The 10,126-nt window shown below is 40.7% G+C and overlaps 1 long non-coding RNA gene across 1 annotated transcript; it reads left to right on the forward strand.

Moving 5' to 3' along the window:
• Positions 1–5,378: 5,378 nt before the first annotated feature.
• Positions 5,379–7,005, forward strand: LOC118432357. The gene is made up of 3 exons (XR_004833067.1): positions 5,379–5,940; positions 6,048–6,116; positions 6,899–7,005. It is a non-coding gene; the product is annotated as an uncharacterized LOC118432357 (long non-coding RNA).
• Positions 7,006–10,126: the final 3,121 nt, after the last annotated feature.

Genomic DNA, 10,126 nt, shown 5'->3' on the forward strand with positions numbered 1-10,126 from the left:
GTTATGATCAATGTCTATACTTTTGGCTGTCTCCTAGTCTACAACACAGTATTTTCTCGTGACGTGGTCTGCCACTGTCGAATTGTTTATTTCACAAGTTCACTTCTTCTTCAGCTTATCTATTTTGTGCTCTTGTTTTACTCCCACATTGACGCTTTTTACCTCTTTCCTAGGTTCTTACATTCTGCAGTGAAACGATCTCCATATTTCACATATATCGTACACACTATAAACCAGTGCTTTTGAAATTTCAGTTTTGTGGATGTTTATATCAATGCATAGTACTAGCAAGGCGTGCGATTCAAATGACTATCAATGGCCCTGATTGACCATAGGTGTAAACTTATATCAAGTTACCTGACCATACAACAGACTCTTGACGTACACTGTAAGCAATGCCTTGCTGGAATGTCCCGACAATTATACAGGGAAAGGCACGATTGAGTCAGAGGGAATAACCAGAAGTCTCGCCAGTATAGAGAGAATCAGGCACACCTCTACCCTGGTATGTTCAGAGCTATGGGACCTGAGACGTCCGGGTGAGTTTTAAAAAAAAATCTTGATCAGGTAATGGTACGGTCATAATTACACCGATGTCAGTAGGGTGTGTAGGCCGGGCTAGGAAGCCGTATAGGTGGCATATAGTTGTCCCTCTCAACTTCCGGAGTACCTCTCGATGTTTTCATGATTAGATCTTGTTCTACATATGCTGTCGAGTCCCCACTTTTTTTTAACAAATCCGAGCCGGACCCAAAAGTTGCTCGTTGGCCACAGGGTGCCCCATGGGGCCACACAGGAGGCAAGACTGACAGATGGCGATCAGGCTAGTAATGATACTCAGAGAAACGGTCAATGATGATGTCGATTAACGACTTTTAGTCCTCCTTGCAATGCTGAAGTGTCTGCAGGGGGAATGCCAGGTGCGGTTGGATGAGTATTACGTCACGAAGTTTTCATCATGATCCTACCAGCGCCGACAGGCGGGAATACGTGGCATTGCAGGATAAGGTCACATCGTAAGGCCGTACATGTATGTTGATAAAATCGAAAATCCCCAAACCCCTCTCTCTCCATAGACAGCCGAAAAGGCGAAGTGGTACAAGGTGTGACATTGACACAACAACAAAAGGCTAGCCAAACACTTAAATATATCGTACAAACTATAGACCAATTCTTTTGCCGTTTCTATGTATTAGATGTATAGCGTTACACAATCAAGATGTAGTACTACAGGCGTGCTGTATAAATAACTTTCAAGGGCCCTGATTGACCATAGGTGTAAACTTATATCAAGTTATCTGGCCAAACAACAGACTCTTGACGTACACCGTAAGCAATGCCTTGCTGGAAAGTCCCGACAATGATACAGGGAAAGGCCCGCTTCAGTCAGAGGGAAAAACCAGAAGTCTCACCAGTATAGAGAGAACCAGGCACATCTCTACCCTGGCTCATACCTCAGAGCTGTGGGACCTGAGACGTCAAGGTGAGTTTTTAAGAAATTTGTTTATCTTGATCAGGTAATGGTACGGTCATAATTCCACCGATATCAGTAGGGTGTGTAGCCCCGGCCGGGCTATAAATCCGTAAGTAGCATATAGATTGTTCCGGTGGATTACCGGAGTACCTCTCGATGTTTTCAGGATTGGGTCAGGGCGTACATGTGTCGTCAGGTTCCTGTCGATTTTAACACAGCAATTTTTTGTTTGTTTTTTTGTTTTAATCCGAGTGGTGCCCAAAAGTTGACCGTTGGTGTCACGACCGACAGTACATATCTAAAGAAAACTAACAGCCCGTAAGCTGCCCGGCTGGGCTTTTTTGTGACCGTAGCATTACAGGGGCTATATGCATTTTTTAAAATTTGATTGGCTATTTTAGACAGACGAGAACAATATGTGGCATTGAACTCACGTTAGTAAGTTATTAGAAGGTAAAGGAAGTCTTTTCTTTTACCTCCCTGACCGAAGTCAGGTACCAATTTTTATACCTGGGTGAGGTGAGGAAGGTCGTGTAAAGTGCCTTTCCCAAGGGCACAACGTCGGGGGCACGGCGGGGATCGAACTCGGGACCTATAGTTCCGAACCGAACGCTCTACCAGTTACGCCACAGTTTTCTATGGATACACACCGTTTGCATGTCATAATACCCTAGGCTATGATATCCACACTACCCCAGCGAGCCATTGTGCAAACATATCGGGTGACAAGTTTGTTTTCAACCCCATTGTTGCTTCTTTCGCAAGTATACAAAAGCGTGTTGGTGTAGGCATGGCGCAATGGAAAACTCCCGCTCTAAAATAGTACTTACTTAGTGGCAGCACTTTGGTGGCATATCTTCAAAATGTGTTGAATTCTTCATAGACCTATATTGATATATGTTTATACAAGTTTTAATCTAACCTAATTGTAATATGGATACGGATGGAATGAGGTGGGTAACATTGAAGTTTATTTTCACTAAATAGATGTTAAACAAACCACTCATTTTCAATCCTTGAGGGTTAACTACCATAATGTCTTTACTATTTCTTAGTTATCCTACACGAAAAAGAAAAGAAAGAAAATGATTTGTGAAAGTAACTTCTTCCTAGATTAGGTAAATTTGCATGTTACCCAAAACGGTGTACCCAAAATCCATACCCAAAAAGAGTATTAGAAGCCTTGCTTTCTATTACAAAAGTCAAAACGCCATTTCTGATTTTTAACGGTGTATCATTTTTCATTTAAATTTGAATGTCAACGGTTTGTGCTGCCACTTAACTAATCTACTAGATACCAAGAAAATGAATTGTAATCGTGGCCTGGAATCCTTTACATTCAACCGAGCAAGTGAATAATCTTCTTGATATAAAATGTTACATCCACATTGTGCTCAGAACACATAAATGTCAAAGCGAACGATGTGTATTGTTGGCGTTGCCCCAGGGGCCAGACGACTAGTATAGTGTGCGTCCGTTTGACAAGAATTGCCTCAATTTTTCTGGACCATCCCACAAGACAAAACGAACCTATCCCTACTCCTTAGTCTTTGCCAAGCCAAGACGCGATCAACAAGCCGATTGGGAAAATGTTTTTAAAACTAATTCTTAACAAAACCATATCCTCTAGTGAGAGGATGTTCCGGGTGATGTTGACACAACATCAAAGGCTGATAAAACAGTTTATCAGATATATCGTACATATTGTAAAGCAGTGCTTTTGTAATTTCAGTCGTGTAGATGTCTATATGGTGTTGTACTAGCAAAACGTGCGATTCAAATGGCTGTCAAGGACCCTGACTGACCGTAGGCGTAAACTCATATCAAGTTACCGGGCCATACAACACTGTTTGGGATGTCTTGCTGGAAAGTCCCGACAATAACACAGGGAAAACCCCGCTTGAGTCAGAGAGAAAAACCAGAAGTTTCAATAGTAAAGCTTGAATCAAGCAAATCTGTACCTTCGCTTGTTCAGAGCTGTGGGGCCTTAGACATCCAGGTGAGTTTCTAAAAAGCTTGTTCATCCTGACCAGGTAAAGCTACGACCACAGTTGCATCGATGCCCGCAGGGGTTGTAGCCCCGGCCGGGCTCTAAAACCATGTGTGGCATAAATTTTTCCTCGCGGACTACTGGATACAAGCGGGGGCCCAGGGATCCGGAGGGAGGGGGGGGGGGGGGGGGGCGACCTCTTGGTGTTTTCATGTGCACGATAAGGTCACGTCGTCTATATGTCATAGGATCCCATGTTGATTTCAACACTGCGAGTTTAAAAAACGGCAGCTTGGCCGAAAAGTTGCTCGTTATTAAGGGCCAAGTCCAAATTCCCAACCCGGAACCTGGCCGTTTCTCTTTCGGGAACAAAAAAAAATATGATCAGAAAGGCAACAAAACACACAGAACGTAAAAAAAGTCAGTAATTTGTGTATATTCTTGGGTAAACACTTCCAATTTTTTTTTCATTTCCGCAATCATCCTGACTGAGCCCCGTTTCGAAAATGGGACCTAAGCCTAACTGCAGCAGGGTGTCTCACGGGTCCAAACATGGCTACGCTCGAAAGTGCACAAAAAAACCCGTAAACTATCCAGTGGGACACCTTTATAGCCGCCCCTGTAATGCGGTCAAAATTGGAATTTTTTTCCAAGGCTTTTTTACAACTCTGACGGTCACCGTAGAATTGCAGGGGCGGCTACATAGGTACTTTGCAATTAAGCCGCACTGTGTTCATGTCCCAATACACTGAACTATGATATTTACACTGCCCAACTCAGTCATTGTGTAAACATATCGGGTGACAGTTTCTTTTTAATCCCCGTGTTGCTCCTTTTGTAAGCACACAAAAGCGTGTTGATATAGGCATGGTACAATGGAAAGTCCCGCTCTAAAAAAAGTACTAAATTATTGGCAGCACAATGGTGGTATATCTTCAAAATGTGTCGAATTCTTCAGAGTCATATTCACAGAACATATACAAATCATACATCATTTTAAAACGGACTCGGATGTACACTGAATAAACTTTTGTCAAATCACTCATTTATATTAATTTCCAGATCTTCACTATTTCTTAGTTATCTTACACCAAAAAGAAACTATTTGTGAAAGTATAATTTCTAACTAGTTTTGGTACATTTGCATGTTACTAGAAACGGTGTACAGTAGGTTTATGCCCCCAAAGGGTATTTATTAGCCTTGCTTTTAATAATAAAACGCCATTTCTGCTCTGTGTCAACAGTTTGTGCTGTCACTAAACTACTCTACTACCATAGCTATCAAGAAAATGAATTGTATAACGAAGGAACATAAAGTGTATTTTTTTGCATTTTCTTCTATTTATCAAAGCCAAGAATCAAATACAACAAGAGAAAATGTCTTACGCAGTTATGACCAGCCTGGCAAACAAGCTACAGGACTTGGAGCAATGCCTCAAGAGTCAAGATAGACAAGAAGTCGGGTACGGACGGGCTCTCAGAGATGCCATTATTGGCAAGGATTGCTTTATGGAGGTAGAAGTCCTGAAATTTCTTGGAGACCTGCATCTTCAGAAAGGCAAGCTCAGTAAAGATTCGACAGGGTTTGACAAGGCTGCTGGTTTCTATGCTGCTGCCCTACTGCGTTGCACAGATCCAGACATGGGAGAAACACTGGAACATCGTATCGGCTACATGGAGAAACTGTCCAGACAACTGCTGCAGGGGTGCTCGCCACACTTCCTGTGGTTGTCGGAAGACTACTGGGGGACGGTGGACAGCAATGTCTTGAGGGTGGCAGAGATTTGCGACAAGCTGGAAAGAAGTGTCAGATATTCCTTTGAACAGACTTACACAGAAATGCTATCGACTGCAATTGGGAACAGTGACATGTTCTTGGAAGTTGAGGTTCTAAAATCACTTGGAGATTTCTACATAGACAAAGGCAAGACAACCTCTGACGTATCCCAGTTTTGCAAAGCAGCTGTCATGTATCAAAAGGCCCTAACAAGATGTGGGGATTCTGGGATAAAACTGACTCTGAAGCATCGGATTAGATATATGGACAAGATCAGGGAAGCGTTGGAAAAGGTCAGTTATCAATTCTTCTTTTTCCTCATTGTGCTTGTGGTAAAATCGTTAGTGATGTGCAATCCAGTAATGCTAAATGCGTCATGCGACTACAAAGTTCACAACGTACATTTTCCACATGGCATGTAATACACTTAAAATCACTTAACACACAAAATGCATTCTCTCACACTCGCTCACACACACACGGGCGCGAGCACGCACATGCACAAGTGCATGCATGTGCATTGGTATTTCCAACTTATACAAGTATGTAGAGCTTGACAGATATATCTTGTACCATGCAGAAATCATCAACGAAGAAACAAAGGCCAGGAGAAAGAAGTCCAACCGTGAAGCAACAGTCCGAAAACATCACAAGCAATGACATCATTCAGGACAATCATCTCCATCCAGACATGACAAGGTCAGGAAACTTCACAAAGCAAATTTTGTAAATAGTTGACTCCTGATTTACACTGGTGACATAATTACAGCACTTTCAATTCATGGTACAATTTTCTTCTTTTATAGCGACGAAACGGAGCCATGGATGAGCAGTTTTGCATCTGAAAGTGATGTAGACGAGAAAAACAATGATGGGTGAGTAGAATGTAGAACATGAGATTGTAGACTTCATAGCTCCACGATGAATCTAGAATTTTATACATTTGCTATAATAATCGAACATTTTTGCTGTAGTTAGTCACATCTGTTTTTAAAATACATTGTATATCTTCATTTTTCGTTTATGTCAGTATTTACTTTCTGAAAGGAATTTTTAATTTCATCATAATCCTATGCTACATTACAAGGCAAAATAAATCAAGTCAACGAAGGTTAAACATCCAGGTGATAAGATATGCCAAAGCTGTTACTCAAACCAATAGATATGATTTTGTAAACGATTGTCACTCATTCAGACACTGGCGAAAGATGTGGATGCCACTTGAAACGTCTGGCCGTTTTTAAAATCATATCTAGTTGCTTGCTAACTGCTTTTCAGCATACATGAAACAGAAAAGTTTTGGAAAAAATACATAACGGCATAAGCACACTCATTTTGTCAAAAATACACTCAAAAACAGTACCACTCCCATGAATAAGTAGCTTGTGGTGGGTCACATAAAATATAGTCGGCATGTAATTTTACTATGGACTGTACTAGTAAGAGAATCTCGGTGTGCAATGCTGCAGGACATACCAAAGCCCCTAGGGGGGATGATCTCAATGTTTCTTTGGTACTTGAACTTTTACCAACATTTCAAAAGTTATAAAGACGCACCAACACGATATTTATTTATGGTGAGAATACACAGCTAGTAATATAGTGCCTCCCATCGAAGCTAAAGGTCAATCAAGAAAACATTGTCTTTTATTCTAAGATTGTACAAAGACAAACTTCAGGAAGGAGAATCATCCCTTGCCAGGGGAGACCTGGACTTAGCAGAGCAGCAGTTTGCAGATGCACTCAAGCTCGTACATGTCAGAGGTAAGGAGAAAATTCATGTTATCATTATGTTATGTTTAGCAATTTTTATAGTAGGAGCATTATCTAGCTGACTACAGCAGTTGAAAAAGTATCAGGCATGTTTTGAATTTAGTGGTGGAAACAATTGTTACAGAACTGCGAGGTAGGATAAAAAAGTTCCGAGCCTTACACAAAAATTAAGTAAATGCAGATATGTTTACGGTGTTTTATGTTCGCGTTTTTTGCGGTGGCCACTTCACCGCGAACTCGTATCCACTGTGAACATTTATACCGTCTATGGCGCTACCGCGAACACAAATCTACCGTGAACATTTTTCCATTACAGTATGCAACCACAGTCTATGAGTATGACGATACCGCAAACTTAAAAGTTCGTGGGGATTTACTTTCGCGGTTGAGTGTTCGTTTAAAAATGTATTTACTGAGGTGAATTCCAGGGCATATAGTCATGTTATAGCGACCTTTTTGTCAATATCCATCAAAATTAAGTTTATTATTTAACCCTATCCAGACGGGGGGTGGCTAAAAGTGTGCCAATTTTGACCAAACTTGATGACTTTTCCTTGGATATTGTTGGCAACAATTGACAATAAAAAAGAAAGTTTATAATCTTTCGTGTTGCAATGGCAACGGGTTTCTGAAAGACAAATGTTACAAAAATCAATTATTTAGGCTTAAGCAATGGAATTTTAACCCTATTCAGACCGGGGGGGGGGCTTTTGAGGCCTGCGCTAACTTCGATGTCCTATAACGCCAGAACGGCTTACGCTAGAGCCACCAAATTTGGGTGAGTTTTCCTAAAATATTGTTTGCAACAATTTAACGAAGTTTGACAAATTTTCCTTTTTTTTACATAAATAAAATCTTATATTATTCAGCATATCTTTCATAATTATATATGCATAAATTATGCTAATTTGATGACGTCATCAGCCCAAAATCCAAGATGGCGGACCGAATGGCCAGATCAAGAATAACAAGCTAATTATCCCTTAAAATTTGTAACTACCTGGTATTTTTTCATCAAAAACCATCTAAATAAATGAATTTAGTCTATTTCCTTTGCCCTTTGCGATTACTTGTTGCAAAAAAAGTATTTTCAAAAATTCAAGGTGGTGGATATAATATGGCGGAGCCCAACTCTTATCTTAGATGTGCATGACGTCATTTTATGACGTCATATTGACGTCATTGATGTTGCTATTGGCAACGCAAGTCGTAATAAACATTATTATTCTGTTATCTGCACTTTTTGTTACATTTTTGTGGCAAAACTTGATGTTTTCTGAGAATATCCATTTTTCATGGGTTTGGCCAATGTAATCAAATTGATGACGTCATAATTACGTTAAGTCAACGTAACGTCACACGTCACATACTTGTCAGATATTTTTGTCGAAATCATGTCCTAAAAATTTGGTGGCCCTACGGCACGTCGTTTTAGAGTTATAGGACTTAGAAGTGGAGGGCCTCAAAAGTCCCCCCGGTCCAGGGATGACCAAAAAAGCACGGTCTGAATAGGGTTAAGATCTTCTTGCTAAATTAAACTTATTTTCATATATCTTTAATATCATAGACATCTTAGTTGAACATCCATAATTAAATATTAATAAATTGTGCTAATCTGATGACGTATCTGGTCAGAATCAATGATGGCCGACAATATTATGACAAAAAGTATAACCAGCTTATTTTCACTCGTATTTCATCACTACTTGGTATTTTCTTACAGAAAACATTAATGTGGACGTTTTCAATCCATTTTCATTGGGTTTTAGCGTTATATATTGAATCAGACATTTAAGGTTGATAATCCAAGATGGCGGATAGCTAAACTACAGATGACGTCAATCAATTACGTCATTTTACGTCGTTGTGTAGGCGTTTGACAACAGAAGTCTTATAACACTTAAATATTGATAAGAAATCCTTTTGATAACTTTCTGTGTAGAATATTTAGGTATTATAAGAATTCCGAGTTTTGGCAAAAAGTCTATCAATGACGTCATTATTACGTAATATTACGTCATAATGACATAAAGATTTAAGAAATTAATCCCCCCCCCGCAAGGCCAGGGAATGCCAACAAAGCCCCGTCTGGATAGGGTTAACGTACTCAATTTCTTATAGAGATAATGTTTAAAAAGTTTCAATAAAGGTAGGACCCATGCCACAATGTTCATGATTATGAGGGCCGAAATATATTCAACATCTTCCTCCTCAGATCCCACAGTGCAGCAGTACCAGAGAGAGGTGGAGCCCCTGCACAAGTTGGGGGATGTCTACAGTAAGCGAGGTCAGCAGACAGGAGACGGGGGAGACTTTGTCAAAGCAGCAGCACTCTACAATGCAGCAATAGCCAGGTCAGAGGATCAAGTCCTCAATGGTATAATTATTACAAAAGGTGTTAAGGCAGTAGAAATGTTATTTATTAAAAACATTCTGGGCATTCATTATAATATAAAACAAGATGACACCGACGAACACAAGAAACAGCTGAAGGAGATGCGGGACCAGATCAAGCTGGAGATGGAAACCATTAACCAGCAGCTGGATCCCTATGTACATGATGAGGACGACCCATGTGTCAAAGAGATAGAGGCAAAACGAGCTCAGGCTGTCAGGCAGTTGTTTGAGAATATTGCACAACAAAGGAAAAAGTTCGTCAGCCTGCTTGTCGAAGAGTGCATTGGGTTAATGGGTCCCCCTCCCTGTAAGTATGCCCTGATAGGTTTGGGTTCACAAGCCACAGCACTGGTTACTCCATATTCGGACCTGGAGTTCGCCATCTTGGTAGAGGATGAAAGTGAAGAACGCCTTGTCTATTTCCGGAACCTCACCCACTATCTACACCTCAAGGTGGTCAACCTGGGAGAAACCATTGGACCGGCACTAGGAATAAAATCTCTCAATGACTTTTACTCTAAGAATCCACTTGACGACTGGTTCTATGACTCTGTTACACCACGTGGGTTTGCATTTGATGGATCCATGCCAAAGGCAAGCAAGACTCCATTGGGCAGGCAGGGAACAGATAACGAACCACCCAGTGAGCTCATCTGCACCCCAGAACACATGGTTTCAATATTGCGAAACGATGTCACGTTGTACATGAAGGAAG

Source organism: Branchiostoma floridae, chromosome 15, assembly GCF_000003815.2.
Source record: "Branchiostoma floridae strain S238N-H82 chromosome 15, Bfl_VNyyK, whole genome shotgun sequence".
In the NCBI taxonomy this organism is placed as follows: Eukaryota; Metazoa; Chordata; class Leptocardii; order Amphioxiformes; family Branchiostomatidae; genus Branchiostoma; species Branchiostoma floridae.